This window comes from Microcaecilia unicolor, chromosome 1 (genome assembly GCF_901765095.1).
Source record: "Microcaecilia unicolor chromosome 1, aMicUni1.1, whole genome shotgun sequence".
NCBI lineage: Eukaryota > Metazoa > Chordata > Amphibia > Gymnophiona > Siphonopidae > Microcaecilia > Microcaecilia unicolor.
In genome coordinates this window covers 35,431,384-35,443,628 of record NC_044031.1, presented here as the reverse complement: position 1 = coordinate 35,443,628, position 12,245 = coordinate 35,431,384, and the positions used below count along the sequence as shown (strand labels likewise).

The 12,245-nt window shown below is 50.7% G+C and overlaps 1 pseudogene; it reads left to right on the top strand.

Annotated features, from left to right (window-relative positions):
• LOC115465113 overlaps positions 1-12,245 on the top strand; it is a 500,577-nt pseudogene that overhangs the window by 221,163 nt on the left and 267,169 nt on the right.

Below are 12,245 nucleotides of genomic sequence, written 5' to 3'. Positions count from 1 at the left end.
GGAGGGTTCACAGTTTCCGCCACAAGTGAAACAGGTAGGGCGAGGTAGGAGGCTGGGTCCACCTGTCTGAAGTGCACTGCACCCACTACTAGACTACTCCGGGGTCCTGCATGCTATTCTGAGAGGCCTGAGTATAACATCTGAGGGTGGCACAGCGGCTGGCAAGTAATGTTTTTCATCACATTTTTGGGGGTGGGGGTGGGAGGGGGTTAGTGACCACTGGGGGAATAAGGGGAGGTCATTCCTGATTCCCTCCAGTGGTCATCTGGTAATTTAGGGCAACCTTTTGTGCCTTATCCTATATAACAAAAAGCACCCTCAACATTCTGAAGCTGACTCCATGGCTTCAGTGAAGGGTTTGAAGCTTCTGAAGCTCAGGCTCCATCTCTGTGAGCTCCGCCCTCAAGTACTTCCGGGTTCGTCACAAGCAGAAGTAACCAACCACATGAGGTTTCTCGGCTTCAGAATGTTAGAGGTGCATTCTATTAAATAGGATTGGTCAGTTCCTTGAAGCACAGCCAGAGCTCAGCATCCTGCACAGTAACGCTCAGACACCAGAGAGAGAGAGGGGGGGGGGGGATGACACCAGAGAGAGGGAAGGAGGGGGGCCTGACACCAGAGGGGGGGGGGGGGTATCTCTGTCACACACACACTCTCACAGTCAATGTCTTTCACTCTCACACACTTATGTCTCACACTGTATCACATTCACTCTCTACGTGTCACACAGTCACTCACACACTCTCTTGGTCTCATACACTCAGTCTCACAGAGAGTCTGTGTCTCACACACACTCTCTCTCGCACACATTGTATCTGTGAAACACACTCTATCACACACTGTGTCTCACATACGCACTTGCACACACTCATTCTGACACACACACTCTCTCTCTCTCACAGACACACTTGCACCCAGACTCACTGTCTCCCTCTCACACACACACTCGCACATTCACTCTCTCTCTCACACACAGTCACTCTCACATACACTCTCTCAAACATACACACTCCGAGGAAAACCTTGCTAGCGCCCGTTTCATTTGTGTCAGAAACGGGCCTTTTTTACTAGTTCGTTATAAAAACAGGTCTAGCTCAAAAGGTCTAAGTTTTAGTCCTGGACAGTTTTGTTCCATTATAGCTGAAAAATGTCTGTCTTAGGAACGCCCAAGTGCCACCCTGAACAAGCCCATGCCACTCCCCCTTGATATTTGGATGCACTTCTGGCGGACTTCAGAGAAAAACGTCTAAAAATGGGTTTCAAAAATGCTGATTTGGACGTTTTTGTGAGAAAAAAGTCTAAATGCAGACATGCAACTTTTTGGATGTTTTTCCTCTTTTGAAAATGAGCCCATAGGGCTTGTTAAGGGGGTGGTGGTCCATTCTCCATCGGAGGGGGGGGGCGCAGGGGGCAGGCACGACTTTTCAACTTTGTTTGTGGTTGAAATTGAGCCGCAGATTTGGTTTCGGCTGGCCTCTGATTTGTACTACCATAATCTGGGATTCAACACAGCTGTGTTTTGGCACGAAAGCCTGCATCAGGAGCCCATTACGACTATGAGTGTTATCAATCCGATATATATACAATAGTTGTGAATCAAGATCAAACGTTTCTTCAAAATGAGAGGAGTGGCTGTGTGCCCACGTAAAGCTGATTGTGAGAAACACAGCATAACAGCACGAGGTTACCAAAGAAACACAGCACTGGCATAAAGCGTTTCTGGGATTACACTGGGAGCAGTGCTGTAGGCACTTCCTGTATATTATGCTTCTCCTGTAAAGTATGGTGAATTATGCTAGCGTTATGTATGTATTCTTTGCAGCAGAGCAGCTAAAAATCCTTCTTGAGAGTAAGATCAGGAATAATTATCTTTGTTGACTGGTAGGAATCATGTTAAGTCTTGTTTGACTAATTTTTTTTTCTTGCATGGAAGTGACATGAAAATACTTTTAAAACAAATAGGAGGAAATATTTTTTTCACTCAACAAATAGTTCTATATCATCAAGCTGATCAATCCATAGACTGGTGGGTTGTGTCCATCTACCAGCAGGTGGAGATAGAGAGCAAACTTTTGCCTCCCTATATGTGGTCATGTACTGCCGGAAACTCCTCAGTATGTTCTCTATCTCAGCAGGTGGTGGTCACACACAGCAGCAGCTCTGGCTAGGCCTCCAAGCCTAATTTTTAGGTTTTGTTGAGTGCCTGGGGTTGAGGGCTCTTCTTGAGCAAGTGCAAACCTGGTGGCGCCAGGTCCCTCCTTTTCTCCCCCCTCCCGCTGGCTCCGTTTAAAAAAAAAAAAAATAATTTTTGAACGTCCTTAAAGGCGTTTATTTCGACGTTTATTTAAACGTTTATTGCAGCTACTCACTGGGACACCAGGTCGTTACAGCTCGGAGCGGACAGCAGGTAATTTTTACCTTTTATAGCGGGCAGGGGGTTCCCCGATTGGTCTCCACGTGGCCCATGGCGTCAGAGGGCGAGGGCGCAAAGAGTCGCTCCCCGGATCGCGTGTGCGCTTCCAGAGGGGATGCGGGGGTCTTAAAGTCTGATTCGCCCTTGTTGGGTGACAGTTTCGTGACCGATGAGTGTCCCGGTCCTTCCTCCGGCGTGGCGGTTTTTCCCGCCATAAACGCCCATCCCCCGCGGCTCGCCTCCGCCATATTGGTCGGCCACGCGGCTCGGACGGCTTCTTCTTGGGCCGCCCTTGAGGTGGGAGACATTGATGCCATGAACGCCCTTAATTTGGGCGATGGCACAGAAGCGGCTAAAGTTAAGCGCCGTTCTTCCCACGCGGCTCCTTCGCGGAGTGTCGCGCCGGACGCCATCTTGGATGCGCAGCATGTCTCTCCCCCGCTCTTGCGAGCGCCGGTTGAGGGTGCGTCTAGGGCTGTAGCCCAGGCTGCGGAAGTGCACAGTCTGGGGGGTTTCTCCCCCGAGTTTGTTTTGCTGCTGCATCAGGCCTTCCTTATGCAAAACACTGCCCCTGCTCCCTCGTCTGGTAAAGAGGTTGAGGCCCCCGGAGGTAAACGCCCTCGGGTTGATTCCCAGGCCTTGGAGGACTTTGTCTCCTCCGATGTAGATGAGGGCAGCGTATCTGAGTTCTCCCAACGGTCCTTTGCGGATTCCTTGGAGGAGACGGATCCCCGCTCGGATGGAGCGGATGACCCCTCTGCAGCGCGGCTCTTTAGCTCAGAGGATTTGCCCAACCTGTTAGTGCAGGCCATGGGCATTTTGAAGATTTCCTCTCCGGAGGACGTCTCTCCCTCAGCCCCTGTTGGCTCTGCCATTATGCTGGGGACGAAGCGCCCGCCTAGATCCTTCCACGTGCATGATGCCATGCACACCTTAATTTCGGCTCAATGGGATGTCCCGGAAGCGAGCCTTAAAGTGGCTAGGGCTATGTCCCGCCTCTATCCTTTGCCTGAAAGTGAACGTGAGGCCTATCTGTGGCCTACCGTGGATTCTTTAATCACTGCGGTGACTAAGAAAACGGCGTTGCCGGTGGAAGGTGGCACGGCCCTAAAGGACGCCCAAGACAGAAGATTGGAGGCGGCCTTAAGGTCGTCCTTTGAGGCGGCTGCTTTAAGTTTGCAGGCCTCAGTTTGCGGCTCCTATGTGGCCAGGGCGTGCCTGACTTTGGTGCAGCGGGCTTCCCCCTCGGATCATTCCTTGAGGGCTGATTGGCCGGCCCTGGAATCGGGCTTGGCCTATTTGGCAGACTTGCTGTATGATGTCTTGAGGGCCTCAGCTAAAGGCATGGCTCAGACAATCTCTGCGCGGCGGTGGCTTTGGCTGAAGCATTGGTCTGCTGACCACGCCTCTAAATCCCGCCTAGCGAAATTGCCTTTTAAAGGCAAGCTGCTCTTTGGGGTCGAGCTGGACAAAATCGTGACCGATCTCGGCACGTCTAAGGGCAAGAAGTTACCAGAGGTCAGGGCTTGGGCTAGTACTCGTCCCGGTACCTCCAGAGGACGGTTTCAGGAAGCCCGTCGGTACCGCCCGGGCAGGTCGGGCTCTTCTGCCTCCTCTTCCTTCAAGAGGAACTTCTCCCCCAAGCAGCATTCCTTTCGCAGAGACCGCCGTCCCGGAGGTGCTCCCTCCGGTCCTCCCCCAGGGTCTCATACCCAATGACGGGGCCTTGGTCCACACCCCAGTGCAGATTGGAGGACGGCTGTCCTCGTTTCTGGGCGAGTGGACCACAATAACTTCAGACGCTTGGGTGCTGGAAGTCATCAAAGACGGCTACAAGCTAGAGTTCTGCCGACCCTTAAGAGACGGGTTTGTACTCTCTCCCTGCAAGTCTCCGGTCAAAGCTGTGGCAGTGCAGCAGACCTTGGACAATCTAATCCGCCTGGGTGCGGTCGTTCCGGTGCCAGAAAATCAGCTTGGCAAGGGACGTTACTCCATTTACTTTGTGGTACCAAAGAAAGGAGGTTCTGTACGGCCTATCCTCAACCTCAAAGGGGTCAATCGGGCCTTGAAAGTTTGGCACTTTCGCATGGAGACTCTCCGCTCTGTTATAGCGGCAGTGAAGGCAGGGGAGTACCTGGCATCCTTGGACATCAAGGAAGCGTACTTGCATATTCCCATCTGGCCTCCCCATCAACGGTTTCTGCGTTTTGCAGTCCTGGGCCGACACTTCCAGTTCAGAGCCCTCCTGTTCGGGTTGGCTACTGCTCCGCGGACCTTCTCCAAAGTCATGGTGGTCATCGCGGCCTTCCTGAGGAAGGAAGGAGTACAAGTCCATCCTTATCTGGACGACTGGTTGATCCGAGCCCCCTCTTATGCAGAGTGCGGCAAAGCTGTGAACCGGGTGGTTGCTCTTTTGAGCTCCCTGGGGTGGATCATCAACTGGGAGAAAAGCCAGCTGCGCCCGACTCAGTCCCTGGAGTATCTGGGAGTTCGATTCGACACCCAAGTGGGCAGAGTGTTCCTGCCAGACAATCGGATTGTCAAACTTCAGGCTCAGGTGGACCAGTTCCTAGTAGCCTCTCCTCTTCGGGCTTGGGACTATGTGCAGCTGTTGGGCTCTATGACGGCCACGATGGAAGTAGTGCCCTGGGCCAGGGCTCATATGAGACTACTACAACACTCTCTGCTGCAGCGCTGGACTCCGATGTCGGAGGATTATGCTGTGCGCCTTCCCTTGGACCCAGCAGTGCGCAAGGCGCTGAGCTGGTGGATGCAGACAGACAAGTTGTCCGCAGGAATGCCTCTGGTGACCCCGAAGTGGATTGTTGTCACGACGGACGCCTCTTTGTCGGGCTGGGGAGCCCACTGCTTGGGAAGGACAGCGCAGGGGCTCTGGTCTCCTGCAGAGGCAAAGTGGTCTATCAACCTCCTGGAACTCAGAGCCATTCGGTTGGCGCTTTTGGAGTTCATCCCGGTACTGGCGTTGAAGCCAGTACGGGTCCTGTCGGACAATGCCACGGCTGTGGCCTATGTCAACCGCCAGGGAGGTACCAAGAGCGCCCCTCTAGCCAAGGAGGCTATGAGTCTATGCCAGTGGGCGGAAGCGAACCTGGAGCAGCTGTCAGCGGCCCACATTGCCGGAGTCATGAATGTCAAGGCGGACTTTCTCAGTCGCCATACCTTGGAGCCCGGAGAGTGGCAGCTATCTGCTCAGGCGTTCTTGGACATCACGAAGCGCTGGGGCCAGCCGAGCCTAGATCTGATGGCGTCATCGGCCAATTGCCAAGTGCCGCGCTTTTTCAGCAGAGGACGGGACCCTCGATCCCTGGGAGTAGATGCTCTTCTCCAACAGTGGCCGACACAAGAGCTTCTCTATGTGTTCCCACCCTGGCCCATGCTGGGCAGGGTGCTAGACCGGGTGGCAAAGCATCCAGGCCGGATAATCCTGGTGGGTCCGGATTGGCCCAGACGTCCCTGGTATGCGGACTTGATCAGGCTCTCAGTCGACGATCCTCTGCGGCTGCCAGTGGAGCAGGGCCTGTTGCATCAGGGTCCCGTGGTGATGGAGGATCCCTCCCCCTTTGGTCTTACGGCCTGGCTATTGAGCGGCAGCGTCTGAGGAAGAAGGGCTTCTCAGACAAGGTCATCGCCACTATGCTGAGAGCGAGGAAGCGCTCTACTTCTACTGCTTACGCCAGGGTTTGGCGTACCTTTGCAGCGTGGTGTGAAGCAGGCTCATTTTCTCCATTCACTGCTCCAATTTCTTCAGTGTTGGCATTCCTGCAAGAAGGTCTGGAGAAAGGCCTGTCGCTCAGTTCCCTTAAAGTCCAGGTAGCGGCCCTGGCTTGCTTCAGGGGCCGCCTGAAGGGTGCTTCCCTGGCTTCGCAGCCAGATGTGGTGCGTTTTCTCAAGGGAGTTAATCACCTGCGCCCTCCTCTGCACTCGGTGGTGCCTGCGTGGAATCTCAATCTGGTGCTAAGAGCATTACAGAAGCCGCCTTTTGAACCCTTGTCGAGGGCATCTCTGAAAGACCTGATGTTGAAAGCAGTCTTTCTGGTGGCTATCACTTCAGCCAGAAGAGTTTCCGAGCTCCAGGCGCTCTCATGTCGAGAGCCTTTTCTGCAGTTCACTGAGGCAGGAGTGACTATTCGCACAGTGTCTTCCTTCCTGCCCAAGATTGTCTCTTGCTTCCATGTGAATCAGCAGCTCTGTCTCCCTTCCTTTCGTAGGGAGGACTACCCAGAGGAATACTCTGCTCTTAAATATCTGGATGTGAGACGAGTCATCATCAGATACTTGGAAGTGACCAATGATTTCCGGAAATCGGATCATCTGTTTGTCCTGTTTGCAGGTCCTCGTAGGGGTCTGCAGGCTGCTAAGCCTACAGTGGCAGGATGGGTCAAGGAAGCCATTGCAGCGGCTTATGTGGCCGCGGGGAAGTTGCCGCCTATCCAGCTGAAGGCTCACTCCACAAGAGCTCAGGCGGCCTCGATGGCAGAGGCCGGTTCCGTCTCCTTGGAAGAGATATGCAAGGCGGCAACTTGGGCTTCGGCCCATACATTCTCCAAGCATTACCGCTTGACTGTGGCTGCTCGGGCGGAGGCCCGGTTTGGAGCTTCAGTGTTGCGGTCAGGGATTTCTATGTCCCGCCCTGGGTGAGTACTGCTTCGGTACATCCCACCAGTCTATGGATTGATCAGCTTGATGATATGGAAGGTAAAATTATGTATCATACCTGATAATTTTCTTTCCATTAATCATAGCTGATCAATCCACAGTCCCTCCCAGATATCTGTACTGTTTATATTCTGGTTGCATTTCAGATTCAAGTTTAGTCTTCAGTTCCTGTTCAGGAAGACTTCGTGTTCAAGTTATTTTTTCACTTGGATTCTTCAAGAGTTGAGACGAGTTTGTGTTACAGTGAGCTGCTGCATTCCTCTCCCCTCCGTTTTACGGGGCTGGATTGAGACTTAAATTCTGCCGGCACTCCCTCCCGCTTCGTGCGGCTGTAGGGCAGCTTTGTACCCCTCCCGCTTCGGCGGTGTTAGGGTCAGTCAGCTCCTCCCGCGGTTGCGGTTGCAGGATAAGCCAGATCCCCCCGCATCGGCGGGTGTGGTGTCCCTCCCCCGCTCCGCGGGGATGAGCTGGACGGATTCCCCTCCCCCACTTGTGTGGGGATGAGCTGGGTTAATTCCCCTCCCCCGTTTCGGCGGTGGTGAGCTGGGCAGAGTGTCCCTTTGTGGGTGTAATTCTCTAAGTGCTGAGTCCTGCGGATGGAGCTTTGATATCGACATACTGAGGAGTTTCCGGCAGCACATGACCACATATAGGGAGGCAAAAGTTTGCTCTCTATCTCCACCTGCTGGTAGATGGACACAACCCACCAGTCTATGGATTGATCAGCTATGATTAATGGAAAGAAAATTATCAGGTATGATACATAATTTTACCTTAAGCTCTGGACTTCTTTGCCGGAGGAGGTGGTAACAGCAGTTAGCGTATCTCGGTTTGAACAAATTCCTGGAGGAAAAGTCCGTAGTCTGCTATTGAGACAGACATGGGAAGCAACTGCTTGCCCTGGGGATTTGTAGTATGGAATGTTACTACTCTTTGAGATTCTGCATGGAATCCTGCTATTCATTATGATTCCGGAATCTCGTTTCTCTTTGGGGTTCTGGAATGTTGCCACGATTTGGGTTTTTGCAAGGTAGTTGTGACTTGGCTTGGCCACTGTTTGGAAAACAGGATACTGGGCTAGATGGACCATTGCTCTGACCCAGTATGGCTACTCTTATGTATAGTGCATATTATATGTATTACTAAACAGTTAGCTAAACCAGTCCAACATCCAAAGGAAGACTCACTTTTCTTGATTCCCAAATGCTTATTACAATAAGTAAACAGATAACTTAAGGGCCCTTTTACTAAAGAACTACCACTGGGATACTGCAGGACTCCGGTGGCAGTTTCCACCCACAGTGCGCATCATTTCCGGAGCTACACTAATTGTTTAGATTTTTGTAGCACTGGAACTTAACTGGCCGTAATCGGGCAGCACCAGGTTAGCGTGGGATCCCTTACTTGCATCTCAGTGGGTGGTGGTAAGGTCTCCCCACTGAAATGGCCATTCGGTAAATGATTCACTTATTGCATGGCCATTTCTTTTCCCCCAAAATGGCCAACCTTTTACCCGTTGTGGTAAAAGGGAGCCTCAGCACGAGTCAAAAACACACACTAGCGCAGGCCCCTTTTTACTGCAGCTTGGTAAAAGGACCCCTTAACTGCGTGCAGATAGTTGAAACAAGAGTTCTGCTTAGGCCAGGTGCATCTTTGAAACGATGCTGATCAGTTACTCCAGAAGCAGGCTGTCCAACTTTCACCCCTGATATTATATCCCACATTGAAAGAGGGGAAGAGCCTTACATCAGGGATGAGCTGGGATCTGAGGAAAGAGAAACTGGGAAAAACAGCTGCTCAGGTAAGTCCAGTAATAAGAGGAACTAGGGTAAAACTATTAAACTGAAGAGTGGAATGAGCAGCTAGGAACTGCAGAGACCCTTTTCCAAGCAACCTTGGCGATCTCTTTCATCACTCCTAGGCAGAGACCCCTTCACGAGCTCCTTGGAAGTCTCTTTCCATCACTCCCAGGCAGAGACCCCTTCACAAGCTCCTTGGAAGACTCTTTCCATCACTCCCAGGCACAGACCACTTCACAAGCTCCTTGGAAGTCTCTTTCCATCACTCCAGGGCATAGACCCCTTCAAAAGCTCCTTGGAAGTCTCTTTCCATCACTCCAGGGCACAGACCCCTTCAAAATTGGGTGGCGGAGCAGGTGGGGGAAGAGGGGTTGGTGGTTGGGAGGCTAGGATAGGGGAGGGCAGACATACGGTCTGTACCAGAGCCGGTGATGGGAGGCGGGACTGGTGGTTGGGAGGCAGGAAATACTGCTGGGCAGACTTATACAGTCTGTGCCCTGAAAAAGACAGGTACAAATTCAAGGTAAGGTATACACATATGAGTATCTTGGGCAGACTGGTTGGACCATGCAGGTCTTTTTCTGCCATCATCTACTATGTTACTATGTATGACTGACAGATACCAGACTGAAGGGGTGGATGTTGAGTGACTGGAACGATAGGCTTTGAATTATTGCAGAGATGGATGTTAATCTTCAGTGACGATCCTAGGTCGGCTGCCACCCGGGGCGGATCCCCCCCCACCCCCACCGGGTGTACTCTTAGCTGCTGGGAGCAGCCGCGCGGCTCCCTCTGCCCCGGAACAGGGAGTAACCTGTTCCGGGGCAGAGGGAGCAGGGAACCAGCGGAGCCGACAGGCATGCGGCTGCTCTCTGCACCCCTCCAGCAGCATGCACCCGGGGCGGATTGCCCCCACCGCCCCGCCTTTGGTACGCCGCTGAGTGAGAGAAAGATGCTTGTCTGATTGGATGGATCGTGGGGTTCGGTGAGTGAATGATGTTGGGCATTGGGTAAAAGGAGGATACGTTTTCCAGAGGGCGGAGACTGTGGACTGTTTGCTGTCTGAGCCCAAGACAGAGAATTCTGATCTGCAGAGAGGGGTGCAAGGAACACCCACAAGGCTAGGGGGCTGAGGCAATGGCCAGTAGTTCAGAGAATTCATCTCGGGCTGAAGTTTGAAGCTGGCAGGTCTTCCAATGACTTGGAGAAAATGGGTCACATGCAAGGTTTGACCTATGAAAATAGAGATTCCAAACTCCAGCAGGAAGTTACTGCTATCTTGACTTATATGCTGCTCCTTACAAATACAGAACATTACTCTTATTTCTGTATTCCCCCCCCCCCCCCTTTATGTCTGTTGGTCTAATGGAGTTTAATGCCATTTTTTCTTTTTATCTCTAATTTTTCTTCAGTATTTGTTGAGGATTCTAGACTCAGTTTTCTGTAACAAGACATTGTGGTTCTTGTATGATTGTTGATATCTGAAATTGAGATTAAAAACAAAATTAGAAAATAAGTTGAATACAGCAAAATTGTTTTGCCGCTGCTCATAGACAGCTGCAGGTGCTGACATCCGTGTTTAACATCTAAATCAAAACTCGGTGAATTTACCACTGTTAAGGAAGGAAAAAGAATTCATGGGGAATGAAAAGGCACCTACGCTTGGTGTAATCGCTAGGGCTGATTGCGTCAGTACAAGCCTACGTCACAAATCAGGACCTGTGGTTAGTGGAGTCTTTTAGTTGAGTGGTACCTGGGATCAAAGAGGCTTGACCGAGTACCACGCGTAAACAGGATTTGTTTTTCGTGTCGCCCCTGACCTTTGGAATAAGATCCCTATAGATCTGAGGGCGGAACGTAGTTTGCAGTGTTAAACATACCTGTTCTCGCAAGCTTTCCGTGCTTGAAATCTGGGAGTGTAGCTGATTTTGTCATAGTTCTCTCTGGAATTGTTTGTCTTGAGTTCTGTGGGTTTTCCTATACGATTGCAGTTCCTTTTCTGTGTTTTTGTCTTTTTATATATTTTTATTGTAAACTGCTTTGATACAGTATTATGTAGCGTATTATGTAGCGTGGTGGATTAAATTCAATAAACTGAAACTAATGATGGTGTTAGAAATGTGCAGAGCCTTTGGCAGAAGATAACACCCCTGATACAATTATAGTCTATGGTGACCCAGTTCATGAACCCACTGCAGTAGGGCAAATTGTAAGCTCCTTCCTTGGTCCTATGGCGAAGTACTAATCTCCATCACCTCCTTTTCTCTCCGCTGGAAAGACACATATTGTGCTGCTCCGCTTTCCCGGCTGCTGGACACCGATGCCATAGATAAGTTGGGAAAGTTGGCCAGCTCCATGAAGGTATGGGGTGGTTGCAGGGGAATCATCTGGCTGCTGTTGAAGATGGAATCTTGATTTATTGGGATTTATTTACCACCTTTATGAAGAGATTCACCCAAGGCGCAGTGTACAGCAGGTAGAGTTTAACATAAAACTTACAATTTTGTTAACAGCATAACAATAGTAAAATAACCAAGAATAAATATAAATACATTAAATGCGGTAAACTTGAAAACAGTAAATTGAAACCTAATAATTCTACCCCTATTCAGGAAATCTAGACTGCCCCAATTTGATTGCACATTTTGTCCATTAGATTGTAAGCTCATTTGAGCAGGGACTGTCCTCTTTGTTAAACTGTACAGCGCTGCGTAACCCTAGTAGCGCTTTAGAAGTGTTAAGTAGTAGTAGTCACAGATAGAGTTTACAGCATGCATTGGTATGTGCCACATTCCACTCTTAAACCATGAGCCCTGTTTGGTTGTTCAGGTAATATACCATCACACAAATGGTATGGTGCAATCCAGCGGGGACATGTCAAAGAAGGGCACCCTCCTCCATGAGGCATGGTCTGGTCTTTCAACTCTGCTGGTTGGGTCTGAATGGAGGGGAGCACAGTTTCAGGATTCGTAAGGACAGTCATTTGGAATAACTCCAATGCTGCCTCTTCACATGAGACTTAGTGTCCAGCAAAAAACCCCAAACGATAAAAAACAACAACAACAAAATAGCATGCAGAATAGCTATAAAAAGCCTTACAGTTTTCACAGCCTACTTCATTGGCTACCAGTACAATACAGGGCTAAATTTAAAACTCTCTGATCTTCAAGACCCTTAAAGGAAATGGCCCCAAGTACCTGAAGAATAGGATGATCCTCTACACACCGCCAAAGACACTAAGGTCCTCTCAAGGACCATAACTAACCACACCCTCTCCAAAAGATATTATACGATGTGATACCTGCATACGAGTCTTCGCCGGAGTAGCCCCCACACTCTGGAATGCACTTCCTGAA